This window comes from Dendrobates tinctorius, unplaced genomic scaffold, assembly GCF_039654945.1.
Source record: "Dendrobates tinctorius isolate UK_male_01 unplaced genomic scaffold, ASM3965494v1 ptg000129l, whole genome shotgun sequence".
Taxonomy (NCBI): domain Eukaryota; kingdom Metazoa; phylum Chordata; class Amphibia; order Anura; family Dendrobatidae; genus Dendrobates; species Dendrobates tinctorius.
The window spans coordinates 5,424,695-5,441,812 of NW_027361797.1; positions in this window are offsets into that span (position 1 = coordinate 5,424,695).

Here is a 17,118-nt window from a genome sequence, read left to right on the forward strand (position 1 = left end):
GTGTTGCTAGTGCTTTACAAAGCAGCTCAGTGCTTTGAGGCAGTGGAGGAAGCTCTGCACAAAGAGGGAGCAGAGGCAGCGCCTCAGCACAAGGCAAGACCAGTATGGCCCAAATGTGGCAAAGTTTTGTGTGTCCGCCACAAATGTCTACACCATCACAGACGGCTCCAGTCAGCAGGAGGCAACGTTACCGTCAGATGGTGACAGACTACATGTCTTGCCCTGTCAGTTTACTCCCAAACGACTCTTCCCCCTTCAAGTTTTGGGTCTCTAACTGGATACATGGCCAGAGCTTAGCCAGTATGCATTGGAGGTGCTGGCTTGCCCTGCTGCTAGTGTATTATCGGAACGCGTCTTTAGTGCCGCAGGTGGTATACTAACAGATCGTCGCACGCGACTTATCTCCAATAACGTTGACCGGCTTACTTTTCTGAAAATTAACAAGGCCTGGATCTCGCCAGAATTTGCCAGTCCTCTTCCAGAATAAATAATTGGTTGGCAACAGTATCCAGGTCTCCTGTTGTGTTCATTTTTCTACCACTTGAACTGTAATCCCTGGGCTTCAACACAGCCAGTTGTCGCCCAGAAGTGCCGTCTGCACAGAGAAAAACACTAGTCTCCTGCTCCCTCCACAATCAAACTACTACTGATTTTTAACCGTGCTCCACTTAGGCCTCTGGCTCCACTGTCTCTAGCATTTCCCCTGGCCTCCAACCCCGCCAGTTGCTGCTCTGAAGTAGCGTCTGCACAATCCACACATGTTCCTGTGTTACTGGGGCTCAGTCACGTCAGTTGATCCCCTGATGTGTGTCCGGCAATGTCTCCTGCTCTGCCCACATTCCCATTACTAGTAGTGGGAATGTGGACAGAGCAGGAGACATTGCCGGACACACATCAGGGGTCAACTGACGTGACTGAGCCCCAGTAACACAGGAACAAGTGTGGATTGTGCAGACGCCACTTCTGAGCAGAAACTGGCGGGGTAGGAGGCCAAGGGAAATACTAGAGACGGTGGAGCCAGAGGCCTAAGTGGAGCACGGTTACAATCAGTAGTAGTGTACAACCTATATAAAACTTGCTGCAAGTTGGCCTCCGCCTGCTGCATGATTGATCCTGGGCTTCAACACAGCAAGTTGTCGCTCGGAAGTGCTGTCCGCACAGAGGAAAACACTAGCTCCTGTGTTAGTGGGGTTCAGTAACGCCAGCTGCTCCCCTGCTGTGTGGACGGCAAAGTGTTCTGCTCCCTCCACATTGACACAACATCCAATTTTCTACTTGGTCCAAGTAGGTCTCAGCCTGCTGCATGATTGATCCTGGGCTTCAACACAGCCAGTTGTCGCTCGGAAGTGCCATCCGCACAGAGAAAAACACTAGCTCCTGTGTTAGTGGGGTTCAGTAACGTCAGCTGCTCCCCTGCTGTGTGGACGGCAATCTCTCCTGCTGCCTCCACATTCAAGCTAGATCATATTTTTAACTTGCTCCAAGTAGGCCTCAGCCTGCTGCATGATTGATCCTGGGCTTCAACACAACCAGTTGTCGCTCGGAAGTGCTGTCCGCACAGAGAAAAACACTAGCTCCTGTGTTAGTGGGGTTCAGTAACGCCAGCTGCTCCCTGTCATGGTTTGAACAGGGTTCTTGCCCTTCACTCACAGGGTTAAGTGTTTATGGCCTCTTTCTGGATCTGGGAGGGGTATTTATACTCATTCTTTACCAGGGTTCTCTGTCAGCTATACTGTTGTTCTGGTGTGTCTGACCCCTGGTGTGCGTGTATTCTGCATTGCTTGTTTGCTTCCCGTGTATGACCCGGCCTGTTCCCTCACTCTGTACTCCATCTCTCGCTTTGGTACTATTGTCTTCTCCAGTTCTGACCTCCTGGCTTGGCTATCATTACTCCGTTACAGCTTGTCCCTATTGTACCGTCTATTGCCCGTTCAGGTTTTCTGACCTATTGCTACGTCCTGACTATCCATTCTGTCTAACCCTTTGGTACTGTATTGCTATCTTGTGCTTTGACCCTGGCTTTATCTGGTTTCTGTCTCTGTCTATGCCCCTTGGTAACATTGTCCTGTAGTTACCTTTCTAGGAGTTTCCCTGCAGCTCCTAGATCTGTGGAGCTTAGGCCATGCCCCCAGCAGTCATGTGCTTCAGGTCCTGATACTCTGAAGCACGTATTGTCACCGCTGCTGCCCTGCTCCACAGGTATCTTTGAGCACTGTTTTTGTATTCAGGACACCCGCACTGGCTCAGTGAGCAAGTGCAGTGCGGGGCTCCTGACATTATAGCTGACCATTTCAGTTTTTTTTTTCCTCTGAAGGAAAAAAAAAAAAAAGTGTTATCCTCATGGATCCCATACAAGCTTTGGCTGATCAGGTCAAGCACCTGACCCAAATGTTCCACAAACTTAATTTGGAACAGCACACGATGGCCCAGACCCAGCAACTGTTGGTGGATACTGTGCAGGGGGCTGTCGCTGCAGGAGCTCCTAGTGCTGGGGATAGAGATGTGTCAATGGCATTCCCCGAATCTCCGGTCAAATTGCCAGACCTTTTCTCAGGGGATAAAAAGGAGTTCAGGTCTTTCAGAGAAGGATGCAAGCTTTTTTTTTCTCTGAGGCCCCGCTCCTCTGGGGATGAGTTCCAGAGGGTGGGGGTCGTCATTTCCCTACTTCAAGGGGCTCCACAGGCATGGGCTTTCTCTCTCTCTTCCTCTGCTCCTGAACATATGTCTGTGAATTTGTTCTTTGAGGCTCTGGGGCACATTTATGATGAGCCTGATAGAGTGTGTCTGGCAGAGGATATGGTGATGAGTGTGACACAGGGGAGGAACTCTGCTGAATGGTTCTGCTCTGAGTTCAGACGCTGGTCAGCGGAGGTCTCCTGGGATGATGCTGCCCTCCGGGGTTTGTTCTGTAGAGGCCTGTCCAAATGTTTGAAAGATGCCCTAGCCCTTCATCCGCCACCGGATTCTTTGGAGGACGCTATGATCCAGGCTGTCAGCATGGACCGTAGGCTGTGGGCAAGAGGGGTCATGCTGCAGGAGACCCTTTTATTCTCCAATCTGAGAGACTCTGCATCTAGTCCTGAGCCCATGGAGGTTGGTGCCACGTCATTGGAGGAAAAAGAGAGGAGACACCGAAGAAACAACCAATTGTGCTTTTACTGTGGATCCGCTGGACATTGGAGAAGGAACTGTCCTTCTTGCCCTTCTTCAGTGAAGTCGTCAGGAGAACGACTGAGTCTGGGTAACAATCGAGGAGGCTGCCCAGACTCCCAGGTACACTTTTCCTCACTTACTAAAATTCTGCTTCCGGTGGAACTGGAACTTACAGGCGGTCCAGTTGGGACTACCGACTTTGTTGACTGTGGTTCTCCTATTAATCTGATCGATGCCAAAGTTGTGACTTTTCATAAGATAGGGACAGTCAGGTTAAAAGATCCTGTTAAAATCATGGCAATTGATTCTTCTCCTATCACCCAGGAGGGAATTTGTTTCATGACTGATACCTTTTCTCTGAAAGTGGGTTCCACTCACGTTCCGGCTGGACTGGTACTGGGTAGAGTTGAGCAACTTTTGGTTTTTTAGGGTAGCGTTTCGTTTTGTGAAACCCGACTTTTCTAAAAGTCGGGTCGAGCAAGATCGTCCGATTATAGGGAAAAGTCGGGGTCGTCCCGAAACACGAAACCCAATGTAAGTCAATGGGGAATAAAAGTCGGCAGTGAGAGGAGGACAGGAAACACACCTACAGTGCCCATTTGAATGCCAAAAGCATCAATTCTTCTTACTTAAGCTTGTCAACCTTAATTAACTTCATAATACAAGTTACGCACTGAAAAATGGGGGTTATTTGGCTACAGACTGTGGGGGGAGGGCTGGCTCCAGGTTTTCATGTGCCCTGGGCAAAAGAGCGCCCCTTTAACACATACCACAACTCATCATGCTCCGATACGGCAGAGAAATAGCGGTATAGTACAATGAAAAATACCTCACTTTTTACATCTCATGACGAGGCCCATCTATTTCTCCATACAGAATCATTGGTCCCATATAATGTTTGAAACAGTATATGATGAGCTCCACATAATGCTACAGTATATGTTGGTCCCCATGGATGAAGCTCTACTGTCTTATGGGCCCAAATAATGCTCCAAACATAATGGGCCCCATTTCTAATGCTCTAGTGTATAATGGGCCCTGTAAATGCTGCTCCAGTGTCTGATGTCCACCTTTGGAATGTTCCAGTGTATGGTGGGCCCCATCTATCATTCTCAGACGGTGTTAGGCCCAGTATGGATTGCACGTGATTGCACAAAGGTGAGAAAGGGTACCGTATCCCCAGATAACATGTATGGATAGTGTACACATTCAAAATATATGTCTATACATCAGGAGGCAGGCTCAGACGGTGTTAGGCCCAGTATGGATTGCACGTGATTGCACAAAGGTTAGAAAGGGTACCGTATCCCCAGATAACATGTATGGATAGCGTACACATTCAAAATATATGTCTCAGGAGGCAGGCTCAGACGGTGTTAGGCCCAGTATGGATTGCACGTGATTGCACAAAGGTTAGAAAGGGTACCGTATCCCCAGATAACATGTATGGATAGCGTACACATTCAAAATATATGTCTCAGGAGGCAGGCTCAGACGGTGTTAGGCCCAGTATGGATTGCACGTGATTGCACAAAGGTTAGAAAGGGTACCGTATCCCCAGATAACATGTATGGATAGCGTACACATTCAAAATATATGTCTCAGGAGGCAGACTCAGACGGTGTTAGACCCAGTATGGATTGCACGTGATTGCACAAAGGTTAGAAATGGTACCGTATCCCCGGATAACATGTAAGGATAGCGTACACATTCAAAATATATGTCTCAGGAGGCAGGCTCAGACGGTGTCAGGCCCAGTATGGATTGCACGTGATTGCACAAAGGTTTGAAAGGGTACCGTTTCCCCCGATAACATGTATGGATAGCGTACACATTCAAAAGATATGTCTCAGGAGGCAGGCTCAGACGATGTCAGGCACAGTATGGATTTGACGGCCCAGATTACACAGCGGAGGAGCATGGAGAGGTAAAGATTGCAAATGCTGGGGCCCTGCCCAAGCAAGGGGGGCCCACTCGTGGGCGTCGGTACTGGCACTGGGCCCCTCATAGTACAGCGGTGTGTCTGACGGCGGGTGTGCACCACCACCGTCAGAGACACTTGATTGCACTATGAGGACCCTGTGCCAGTGCCCGCGCCCAAGAGTCGGCCTACCGACCTGTCCAGGGCAACGGCACTCGCACAGTGTCGTGCGCTAGGTGGTGACTCCGGCCATGGGGGGGGAGGCAGCACAGTTAGGGAGTTTTAGAAAGTGGCATATGTTGATGTTGGACATTCAGCTGATGCAAAAGGCGAAATAAGTGAAGTCCCAGGAAGAGGTGGACCAAAGCAAGCCATTTTTCTGTCACCCTATGTGTCATCAGGGGAAGGTGGGACAAAATCCTTGGAAACCCATGCGTGGTTCATTTTAATGAAGGTTAGATCATCCACATTTTGGGTTGACAGACGGGTCCTTTTTTCTGTCAGGATTGATCCAGCTGCACTGAAGACTCTTTCCGATAGCACACTTGCAGCTGGGCAAGCGAGCTCCTGTAAGGCATATTGGGCCAATTCAGGCCAGGTGTCCAGTTTAGCGGCCCAATAGTCAAAGGGGAATGACCTGTGTGGGAGAACATCGATATGGGAGGAAAAGTAGTTTGTTACCATAGTTGACAACTGCTGTCTCCTGTCACTTTCCATCGATGCAGTATTACCAGTTGTGTGAGCGGTATTTGAAAAATCAGTCCACAACATTGTCATGAAACCCCTGTCTCCAATGCCACTTCTGCTGTGTGCACCACGAACACCTCTGCCAAGCTGCCCCCGGCCCGTATGGCTCGTGTGAGAACCATCACCGCTGCTGTGTGCTGGGAATGCCTCAAGCAACCGATTTACCAGAGTTGCTTGTTTATTAGCCAATATTAGGTCAAGGTTCTCCTGTGGCATGATGTTTTGTAATTTGCCTTTATAGCATGGATCCAGGATGCTGGCCAACCAGTAGTCGTCATCGTTCATCATTTTGGCAATGCAGGGGTCCCTTTTTAGGATCTGCAAGGCATAATCTGACATGTGGGCCAATGTTCCCGGTGTCAATGATGCACTGCGAGTGCTGGGTGGAGGAGCACTTTCTGGCAAATCCACATCCCTCCAGTCACGCACAAACCCTGTACCAGACCTTGCCACGCCAACATTTTCACTTGCCCCACGAGATGCATCCTCCTCCCCTAAGTAATCAACCCCATCATCCTCCTCCTCCTCCTCTTCTTCCTCCACCTCGTCCAGTAGAGGTCCCTGAGCAGACAATGGCTGAATGTCATCAAGGATTCCCTCCTCCTCTTCCTCCTCATCAACATTGGCTGCAGAAGCCTGCTCCTTAAGGTGCGTCAAAGTTTGCATGAGCAGACGCATAAGTGGGATGCTCATGCTTAGGATGGCGTCGTCTGCGCTTACCAGCCGTGTGCATTCCTCAAAACACTGAAGGACTTTACAGAGGTCTTTCAGCTTCGACCACTGCACACCTGTCAACTCCATGTCTGCTCTCAAAGTGCCTGGCCGTGTATCCTCCCACAAATGCATTATGGCCTGCCTCTGCTCGCACAGCCGCTCCACCATGTGCAGGGTGGAGTTCCACCTTGTTGCAATGTCGATAATGAGGCGGTGGTTGGGAAGGTGGAGCAATCGCTGCAGCTTCTGCATACGAACGGAGTGTACAGGCGACCGGCGGATGTGCGCGCACAGTCTTCGCACCTTCTGGAGCAGGGCTGTTAACTCCGGATAATTTTTGAGGAAGCACTGCACCACCAGGTTCAAGGTGTGAGCCAAGCAAGGTATGTGGCTGAGTTTTGAAAGGGATATGGCTGCCACAAAATTAAGGCCGTTATCACTAACTACCTTGCCTGCCTCAAGATGTACACTGCCCAGCCATGACTCAGTTTGTCGCTTCAAGTACTCGGCCAGCACCTCGGCGGTGTGTCTGTCGCCCAAACACATCATCTGCAAAACAGCCTGCTGACGCTTTCCACTAGCTGCTCGATAGGGGGACACATCGTGTGCAACAGTGGCAGCTGCAGATGGAGTGCTCGTACGACTGCGCTCTGTGGATGAGCTTTCGCTTCTGGAGGAGGAGGAGGAGGGTCGAACGCCTACAGCCAACTGTTTCCTATACCGTGGGCTAGGCAGCACTGTCCCACCACCGCTGTCCCCTGTGGACCCTGCATCCACCACATTAACCCAGTGCGCAGTGATGGACACGTAACGGCCCTGGCCATGCCGACTGGACCATGCATCAGTTGTGAGGTGCACCTTTCCGCTCACTGACTGCTTGAGTGCATGGACAATGCGGTCTTTCACATGATGGTGGAGGGCTGGGATGGCTTTGCGAGAGAAGAAGTGGCGACTGGGTAGGTCATAGCGTGGTACTGCATAGGCCATGAGTTCGCGGAAAGCTGCGCTTTCCACCAACCGAAAGGGCATCATCTCAAACGAGATTAGTTTGGCAATGTGGGCGTTCAAACCCAGTGTACGCGGATGAGAGACTGAGTACTTTCTTGACCTACTCATAGTGTCTGGGAGGGTGAGCTGGACTTGAGAGCTGCATATGGTGGAAGTAGCGGTGGACAGGGCGGACTGAGAGAGGGTTGATGATGGTGATGGAGTTGGTGTTCTTTCTGATGGCCTAGAATCAGTCTTTCGTTGATATAACAGTGGGATTCCCTGACTGCTGTGGCCTTGCAACGACACCTCAACATTTGCTGCTGTGCTAACCGGTGGGCTTACAGTGGGGGAAACAATGTAGCGTTGCTGACTACCTTCGTTGTGATCAGTTGCACATGTGGCACTTGAGGTTTGGTGTTGTGTCCATGCTTGCAAGTGCATGCTGGTTAAATGTCTAAGCATGCAACTGGTATTCAAATTTCTCAGATTTTTCCCTCGGCTAAAGGTCTTAGCGCACTTCTTACAGATAACCTTGGCCTGATCATGAGGATTTTGTTCAAAAAAGTGCCACACTGCACTCTTCCTACTTTGGCAGACATTTTGCGGCCTAGCACGCTGTGATCTTTTGACCCTCTGGACAACCTGTCCAGCAACTCTTTTGATGTTTGGAACCTGTCTTTGGAGTGCTACGGGCCTGCCAGATAACAGCTGTTGCGATGTCGATGTCTGCTGTGGATGCTCCTCATCTGAGCTATTGGAAGCAGCACCCTCTTCCCCCAATGGATGCCAATCTGGGTCAACAACTGGGTCATCCATCACCTCCTCTTCTATGTCATGTGCACCTTCCTCTGTGTCACCGTGTATAGTGGTATAGTGTGCGGGAAGGGGCACCTGAGTCTCATCAGGGTCAGAATCTGGCTCTGTACACTGCGAGGACAATGTAGTGCTCTGAGTGAATGTACCAGCAGAATCATCCATCAGCGGCTGTGCATCAGTGCACTCCATGTCAGATTCATCTTGGCCTGGGTAATTCACCATTTGACTTGATAATCCAGGCATGGTATGTGAAAACAGCTCCATGGAGTAATCAGTAGTATGGCCTGCGTCATCCTTCAATCTTGGTTGGGGTGAAGGACACAAGGAAAGGTGTGGTTCATGAACATGAGCCTCCAATGACGACTCAGTGCTTTTACTTTTTGCAACTGAAGAAGAGGAGGCGATAGAGCTGGAGGCTGAGTCAGCAATGTAAGACAAAACTTTTTCCTGATGCTCTGGCTTTAAAAGCGGTTTGCCAACTCCTAGAAAACTAAGCGTTCGAGGCCTTATGTAGCCAGACGATGACGCAGGCTCAACACCTCCTGCATTCGGTCCTATTTTGCTCTTGCCACTACCATCAGATCCACCACCAACACCATCATTACCAGCTGCCAACCCCCGCCCAATTCCACGGCCTCTTCCACCAGCCTTCCTCATTTTTGGTAGAAATGTAGACAAAATCCAACAAACTATATAGTAATGTAAAACAAGGTACAAGGTGTCTATAGGACAGGGGAGATTTTGAATTTCTGCAGACACTTGTGGACACTGGACACTTTTGGATTGTGTGAGGCCCAATGAATATCTGAGCGCTATGTGACAGGCTCGATGGCACAGCTGTGACCAAAGTGACGAGAGGATAAGGGAGATTTTGAATCTCTGCACACACTTTTGGACACTGGACACTTGTGGATTGTGTGAGGCCCAATGAATATCTGAGCGCTATGTGACAGGCTCGATGGCACAGCTGTGACCAAAGTGACGAGAGGATAAGGGAGATTTTGAATCTCTGCACACACTTTTGGACACTGGACACTTGTGGATCGTGTGAGGCCCAATGAATATCTGAGCGCTATGTGACAGGCTCGATGGCACAGCTGTGACCAAAGTGACGAGAGGATAAGGGAGATTTTGAATCTCTGCACACACTTTTGGACACTGGACACTTGTGGATTGTGTGAGGCCCAATGAATATCTGAGCGCTATGTGACAGGCTCGATGGCACAGCTGTGACCAAAGTGACGAGAGGATAAGGGAGATTTTGAATCTCTGCACACACTTTTGGACACTGGACACTTGTGGATTGTGTGAGGCCCAATGAATATCTGAGCGCTATGTGACAGGCTCGATGGCACAGCTGTGACCAAAGTGACGAGAGGATAAGGGAGATTTTGAATCTCTGCACACACTTTTGGACACTGGACACTTGTGGATTGTGTGAGGCCCAATGAATATCTGAGCGCTATGTGACAGGCTCGATGGCACAGCTGTGACCAAAGTGACGAGAGGATAAGGGAGATTTTGAATCTCTGCGCACACTTTTGGACACTGGACACTTGTGGATTGTGTGAGGCCCAATGAATATCTGAGCGCTATGTGACAGGCTTGATGGCACAGCTGTGACCAAAGTGACGAGAGGATAAGGGAGATTTTGAATCTCTGCGCACACTTTTGGACACTGGACACTTGTGGATTGTGTGAGGCCCAATGAATATCTGAGCGCTATGTGACAGGCTCGATGGCACAGCTGTGACCAAAGTGACGAGAGGATAAGGGAGATTTTGAATCTCTGCACACACTTTTGGACACTGGACACTTGTGGATTGTGTGAGGCCCAATGAATATCTGAGCACTATGTGACAGGCTCGATGGCACAGCTGTGACCAAAGTGACGAGAGGATAAGGGAGATTTTGAATCTCTGCACACACTTTTGGACACTGGACACTTGTGGATTGTGTGAGGCCCAATGAATATCTGAGCACTATGTGACAGGCTCGATGGCACAGCTGTGACCAAAGTGACTACAGGATAAGGGAGATTGGAGTGCTTTTAAAAAAGCAGTTTGCGGAGCAGTGGGTAAACAGCAATGCCAGCCTGTCAGGAAGCCTTAAAAGGCAGCCCAACAACCAACACCACTGATACACCACTATATAGCCTCCCCTTGCACTGCACACACAGTGACTGGTGTGTTGTGCAGGCCAAATTGCTAGCAGCAGAAGCAGTTTTTTTTTCTTCTCAGCAGGACAAAAAAAAAATTGGGATTGCTTTTAAAAAAGCAGTTTGCGGAGCAGTGGGTAAACAGCAATGCCAGCCTGTCAGGAAGCCTTAAAAGGCAGCCCAACAACCAACACCACTGATACACCACAATATAGCCTCCCCTTGCACTGCACACACAGTGACTTGTGTGTTGTGCAGGCCAAATCGCTAGCAGCAGAAGCAGTTTTTTTGTCTTCTTCCCTGCCTAACGCTCTCCCTACAGAATCAGCAGCAACCTCTCCCTATACTGAGATCGGCAGAAGTAAGATGGCGGTCAGCGTGCACGCCCTTTTATACCCCCTGTGACGCCCACCAAAGCAAGCCAATCACTTGCATGCCCTTCTGAAAGATGGTGGTGACCCCTGCCTATGTCATCACGTTGCCCACAGTGTCCGTGGATCCTGATTGGCTGTAAAAGAGCGCAAAACAAACTTTTGAAACGCGACTTTGGCGCGTAAGTCGCCGACCTCGTGGCCGACCTCATCCTAGGGTCGGGTTTCGTTTCATGAAACCCGACTTTGACAAAAGTCGGCGACTTTTGAAATTTTTCGAACTGTTTCGCTCAACTCTAGTACTGGGTATGCCTTGGCTTCAACGTCACAATCCTACTATAAACTGGGTCACGAGGGAGATCATTCAGTGGGGTTGTATGGCTAACGGTCTATGTTGTAACTTGACAACTCTTGCCACCCCAGTAAAATCTGTGTCAGTGTCATCTGTCGATCTGGAAGGTATTCCGGAGTACCTGAAAGATTTTGAAGATGTATTTTCTGAAAGTGAGGCTGAGGCGCTACCACCACATAGACCCTTTGATTGTGCCATTAATCTAGTCCCTGGAGCCAAGTTACCAGGGACAAGTTAAAGGGCATATTAGGCCTTCTGTTTCACCTGTGGCAGCGGGCTTCTTTTTTGTTATGAAAAAAGATGGTGGTTTGCGGCCGTGCCTCAACTTTCAGGAATTAAACAAAATTACTGTTGAAAATACATACACTCTCCCCCTAATTCCTGATCTATGTAACCAACTCACCGGGGCCAAGTGGTTCTCTAAACTGGATTTACGTGGGGCATATAACCTTATAAGAGTCCGGGAAGGGGATGAATGGAAAACAGCATTCCTGATGACTGAAGGGCTGTTCGAAAACTTGGTTATGCCCTTTGGTCTCACCAACGCTCCTGCTGTTTTTCAGAATTTTATTAATGCAATTTTCTCTGATTTAATTGGTCGTTTTTTGGTTATCTATTTGGATGACATTCTGGTGTACTCGGTGGACAGTCAATCTCGCTTGCACCATTTGCGGATGGTTCTCATGAGACTGAGGGAGAATCATTTGTATGCCAAGTTGGAAAAATGCTCATTTTTCATGCAAGAAGTATCCTTTCTGGGGTTGATTGTGTCAGGGGAGGGGTTCCGCATGGATCCTAAGAAGGTCCAGGCTGTTACGGAGTGGGTGTAGCCTCATGACTTGAAATGGTTGCAGCGATTTTTGGGCTTTGCCAACTTTTATAGGAAATTTATTAAGGGCTTCTCGCAGGTGGTAAAGCCTCTAATGGACCTCACTCTCAAGTAGAGTTGAGCGAAACGGGTTGAAAAATTTCAAAAGTCGCCGACTTTTGGCAAAGTCGGGTTTCATGAAACGAAACCCGACCCTAGGATGAGGTCGGCCACGAGGTCGGCGACTTACGCGCCAAAGTCGCGTTTCAAAAGTTTGTTTTGCGCTCTTTTTCAGCCAATCAGGATCCACGGATACTGTGGGCAACGTAATGACATAGGCACGGGTCACCACCATCTTTCAGAAGGGCATGCAAGTGATTGGCTTGCTTTGGTGGGCGTCACAGGGGGTATAAAAGGGCGTGCACGCCGACCGCCATCTTACTTCTGCCGATCTTAGCATAGGGAGAGGTTGCTGCTGATTCTGTAGGGAGAGTGTTAGGCAGGGAAGAAGAAAAAAAAACTGCTTCTGCTGCTAGCGATTGTGCCTGTACAACACACCAGTCACTGTGTGTGCAGTGCAAGGGGAGGCTATATTGTGGTGTATCAGTGGTGTTGGTTGTTGGGCTGCCTTCTAAGGCTTCCTGACAGCTGCATTGCTGTTTACCCACTGCTCTGCAAACTGCTTTTTTAAAAGCAATCCCAATTTTTTTTTTGTCCTGCTGAGGTACTGAGCTGCAAACTGCTTTTTTAAAAGCAATCCCAATTTTTTTTTTTGTCCTGCTGAGGTACTGAGTGTGCATTTTTTCACACCATACAGCGGTGTACGCTCCTCACACAGTACCGTGTAACGGCTGTTATCACAGCCACAGTGAAGCTATCTGTGTCACTCTGTGAGAATAAGTCGAGGACATGTTCCGTACTTACAGACCTGCACTCTAGGGAGATTCCTACTCTGCCCAATTCTACATACACCTTGTAGTTTGTGATACACTAGCCAATTTCTGCCTGTGACATAGCGCTGTGATATTCAGTGGGCCTCACACAATCCAAAAGTGTCCAGTGTCCACTAGTGTGTGCAGAAATTCAAAATCTCCCTTATGCTCTAGTCACTTTGGTCACAGCTGTGCCATCGAGCCTGTCACATAGCGCTCAGATATTCAGTGGGCCTCACACAATCCAAAAGTGTCCAGTGTCTGCAGAAATTCAAAATCTCACTTATCCTCTAGTCACTTTGGTCACAGCTGTGCCATCGAGCCTGTGACATAGTGCTCAGATATTCAGTGGGCCTCACACAATCCAAAAGTGTCCAGTGTCCACTAGTGTGTGCAGAAATTCAAAATCTCACTTATCCTCTAGTCACTTTGGTCACAGCTGTGCCATCGAGCCTGTGACATAGCGCTCAGATATTCAGTGGGCCTCACACAATCCAAAAGTGTCCAGTGTCTGCAGAAATTCAAAATCTCACTTATCCTCTAGTCACTTTGGTCACAGCTGTGCCATCGAGCCTGTGACATAGCGCTCAGATATTCAGTGGGCCTCACACAATCCAAAAGTGTCCAGTGTCCACTAGTGTGTGCAGAAATTCAAAATCTCACTTATCCTCTAGTCACTTTGGTCACAGCTGTGCCATCAAGCCTGTGACATAGCGCTCAGATATTCAGTGGGCCTCACACAATCCAAAAGTGTCCAGTGTCCACAAGTGTGAGCAGAAATTCAAAATCTCACTTATCCTCTAGTCACTTTGGTCACAGCTGTGCCATCGAGCCTGTGACATAGCGTTCAGATATTCAGTGGGCCTCACACAATCCAAAAGTGTCCAGTGTCCACAAGTGTGAGCAGAAATTCAAAATCTCACTTATCCTCTAGTCACTTTGATCATAGCTGTGCCATCGAGCCTGTGACATAGCGCTCAGATATTCAGTGGGCCTCACACAATCCAAAAGTGTCCAGTGTCCACTAGTGTGAGCAGAAATTCAAAATCTCACTTATCCTCTAGTCACTTTGGTCACAGCTGTGCCATCGAGCCTGTGACATAGCGCTCAGATATTCAGTGGGCCTCACACAATCCAAAAGTGTCCAGTGTCCACTAGTGTGTGCAGAAATTCAAAATCTCACTTATCCTCTAGTCACTTTGGTCACAGCTGTGCCATCGAGCCTGTGACATAGCGCTCAGATATTCAGTGGGCCTCACACAATCCAAAAGTGTCCAGTGTCTGCAGAAATTCAAAATCTCACTTATCCTCTAGTCACTTTGGTCACAGCTGTGCCATCGAGCCTGTGACATAGCGCTCAGATATTCAGTGGGCCTCACACAATCCAAAAGTGTCCAGTGTCCACTAGTGTGTACAGAAATTCAAATTCTCACTTATCCTCTAGTCACTTTGGTCACAGCTGTGCCATCGAACCTGTGACATAGCGCTCAGATATTCAGTGGGCCTCACACAATCCAAAAGTGTCCAGTGTCCACTAGTGTGTGCAGAAATTCAAAATCTCACTTATCCTCTAGTCACTTTGGTCACAGCTGTGTCATCGAGCCTGTGACATAGCGCTCAGATATTCAGTGGGCCTCATACAATCCAAAAGTGTCCAGTGTCCACTAGTGTGAGCAGAAATTCAAAATCTCCCCTGTCCTATAGACACCTTGTACCTTGTTTTACATTACTATATAGTTTGTTGAATTTTGTCTACATTTCTACCAAAAATGAGGAAGGCTGGTGGAAGAGGCCGTGGAATTGGGCGGGGGTTGGCAGCTGGTAATGATGGTGTTGGTGGTGGATCTGATGGTAGTGGCAAGAGCAAAATAGGACCGAATGCAGGAGGTGTTGAGCCTGCGTCATCGTCTGGCTCCATAAGGCTTCGAAGGCTTAGTTTTCTAGGAGTTGGCAAACCGCTTTTAAAGCCAGAGCATCAGGAAAAAGTTTTGTCTTACATTGCTGACTCAGCCTCCAGCTCTATCGCCTCCTCTTCTTCAGTTGCAAAAAGTAAAAGCACTGAGTCGTCATTGGAGGCTCATGTTCATGAACCACACCTTTCCTTGTGTCCTTCACCCCAAAAAAGATTGAAGGATGACGCAGGCCATAATACTGATTACTCCATGGAGCTGTTTTCACATACCATGCCTGGATTATCAAGTCAAATGGTGAATTACCAAGGCCAAGATGAATCTGACATGGAGTGCACTGATGCACAGCCGCTGATGGATGATTCTGCTGGTACATTCACTCAGAGCACTACATTGTCCTCGCAGTGTACAGAGCCAGATTCTGACCCTGATGAGACTCAGGTGCCCCTTCCCGCACACTATACCACCATACACGGTGACACAGAGGAAGGTGCACATGACATTGAAGAGGAGGTGATGGATGACCCAGTTGTTGACCCAGATTGGCATCCATTGGGGGAAGAGGGTGCTGCTTCCAATAGCTCAGATGAGGAGCATCCACAGCAGACATCGACATCGCAACAGCTGTTATCTGGCAGGCCCGGAGCACTCCAAAGACAGGTTCCAAAAATCAAAAGAGTTGCTGGACAGCTTGTCCAGAGGGTCAAAAGATCACAGCGTGCTAGGCTGCAAAATGTCTGCCAAAGTAGGAAGAGTGCATTGTGGCACTTTTTTGAACAAAATCCTCATGATCAGGCCAAGGTTATCTGTAAGAAGTGCGCAAAGACCTTTAGCCGAGGGAAAAATCTGAAAAATTTGAATACCAGTTGCATGCTTAGACATTTAACCAGCATGCACTTGCAAGCGTGGACACAACACCAAACCTCAAGTGCCACATGTGCAACTGATCACAACGAAGGTCGTCAGCAATGCTACATTGTTTCCCCCACTGTAAGCCCACCGGTTAGCACAGCAGCAAATGTTGAGGTGTCGTTGCAAGGCCACAGCAGTCAGGGAATCCCACTGTTATATCAACGAAAGACTGATTCTAGGCCATCAGAAAGAACACCAACTCCATCACCATCATCAACCCTCTCTCAGTCCGCCCTGTCCACGACTACTTCCACCATATGCAGCTCTCAAGTCCAGCTCACCCTCCCAGACACTATGAGTAGGTCAAGAAAGTACTCAGTCTCTCATCCGCGTACACTGGGTTTGAACGCCCACATTGCCATACTAATCTCGTTTGAGATGATGCCCTTTCGGTTGGTGGAAAGCGCAGCTTTCCGCGAACTCATGGCCTATGCAGTACCACGCTATGACCTACCCAGTCGCCACTTCTTCTCTCACAAAGCCATCCCAGCCCTCCACCATCATGTGAAAGACCGCATTGTCCATGCACTCAAGCAGTCAGTGAGCGGAAAGGTGCACCTCACAACTGATGCATGGTCCAGTCGGCATGGCCAGGGCCGTTACGTGTCCATCACGGCGCACTGGGTTAATGTGGTGGATGCAGGGTCCACAGGGGACAGCGGTGGTGGGACAGTGCTGCCTAGCCCACGGTATAGGAAACAGTTGGCTGTAGGCGTTCGACCCTCCTCCTCCTACTCCTCCTCCTCCTCCAGAAGCGAAAGCTCGTCCACAGAGAGCAGTCATACGAGCACTCCATCTGAGGCTGCCACTGTTGCACACGAGGTGTCCCCCTATCGAGCAGCTAGTGGAAAGCGTCAGCAGGCTGTGTTGCAGATGATGTGTTTGGGCGACAGACACACCGCCGAGGTGCTGGCCGAGTACTTGAAGTGACAAACTGAGTCATGGCTGGGCAGTGTACATCTTGAGGCAGGCAAAGTAGTTAGTGATAACGTCCGTAATTTTGTGGCAGCCATAGCCCTTTCAAAACTCAGCCACATACCTTGCTTGGCTCACACCTTGAACCTGGTGGTGCAGTGCTTCCTCAAAAATTATCTGGAGTTAACAGCCCTGCTCCATAAGGTGTGAAGACTGTGCGTGCACATCCGCCGGTCGCCTGTACACTCCGTTCGTATGCAGAAGCTGCAGCGATTGCTCCACCTTCCCAACCACCGCCTCATTATCGACATTGCAACAAGGTGGAACTCCACCCTGCACATGGTGGAGCGGCTGTGCGAGCAGAGGCAGGCCATAATGCATTTGTGGGAGGATACACGGCCAGGCACTTTGAGAGCAGA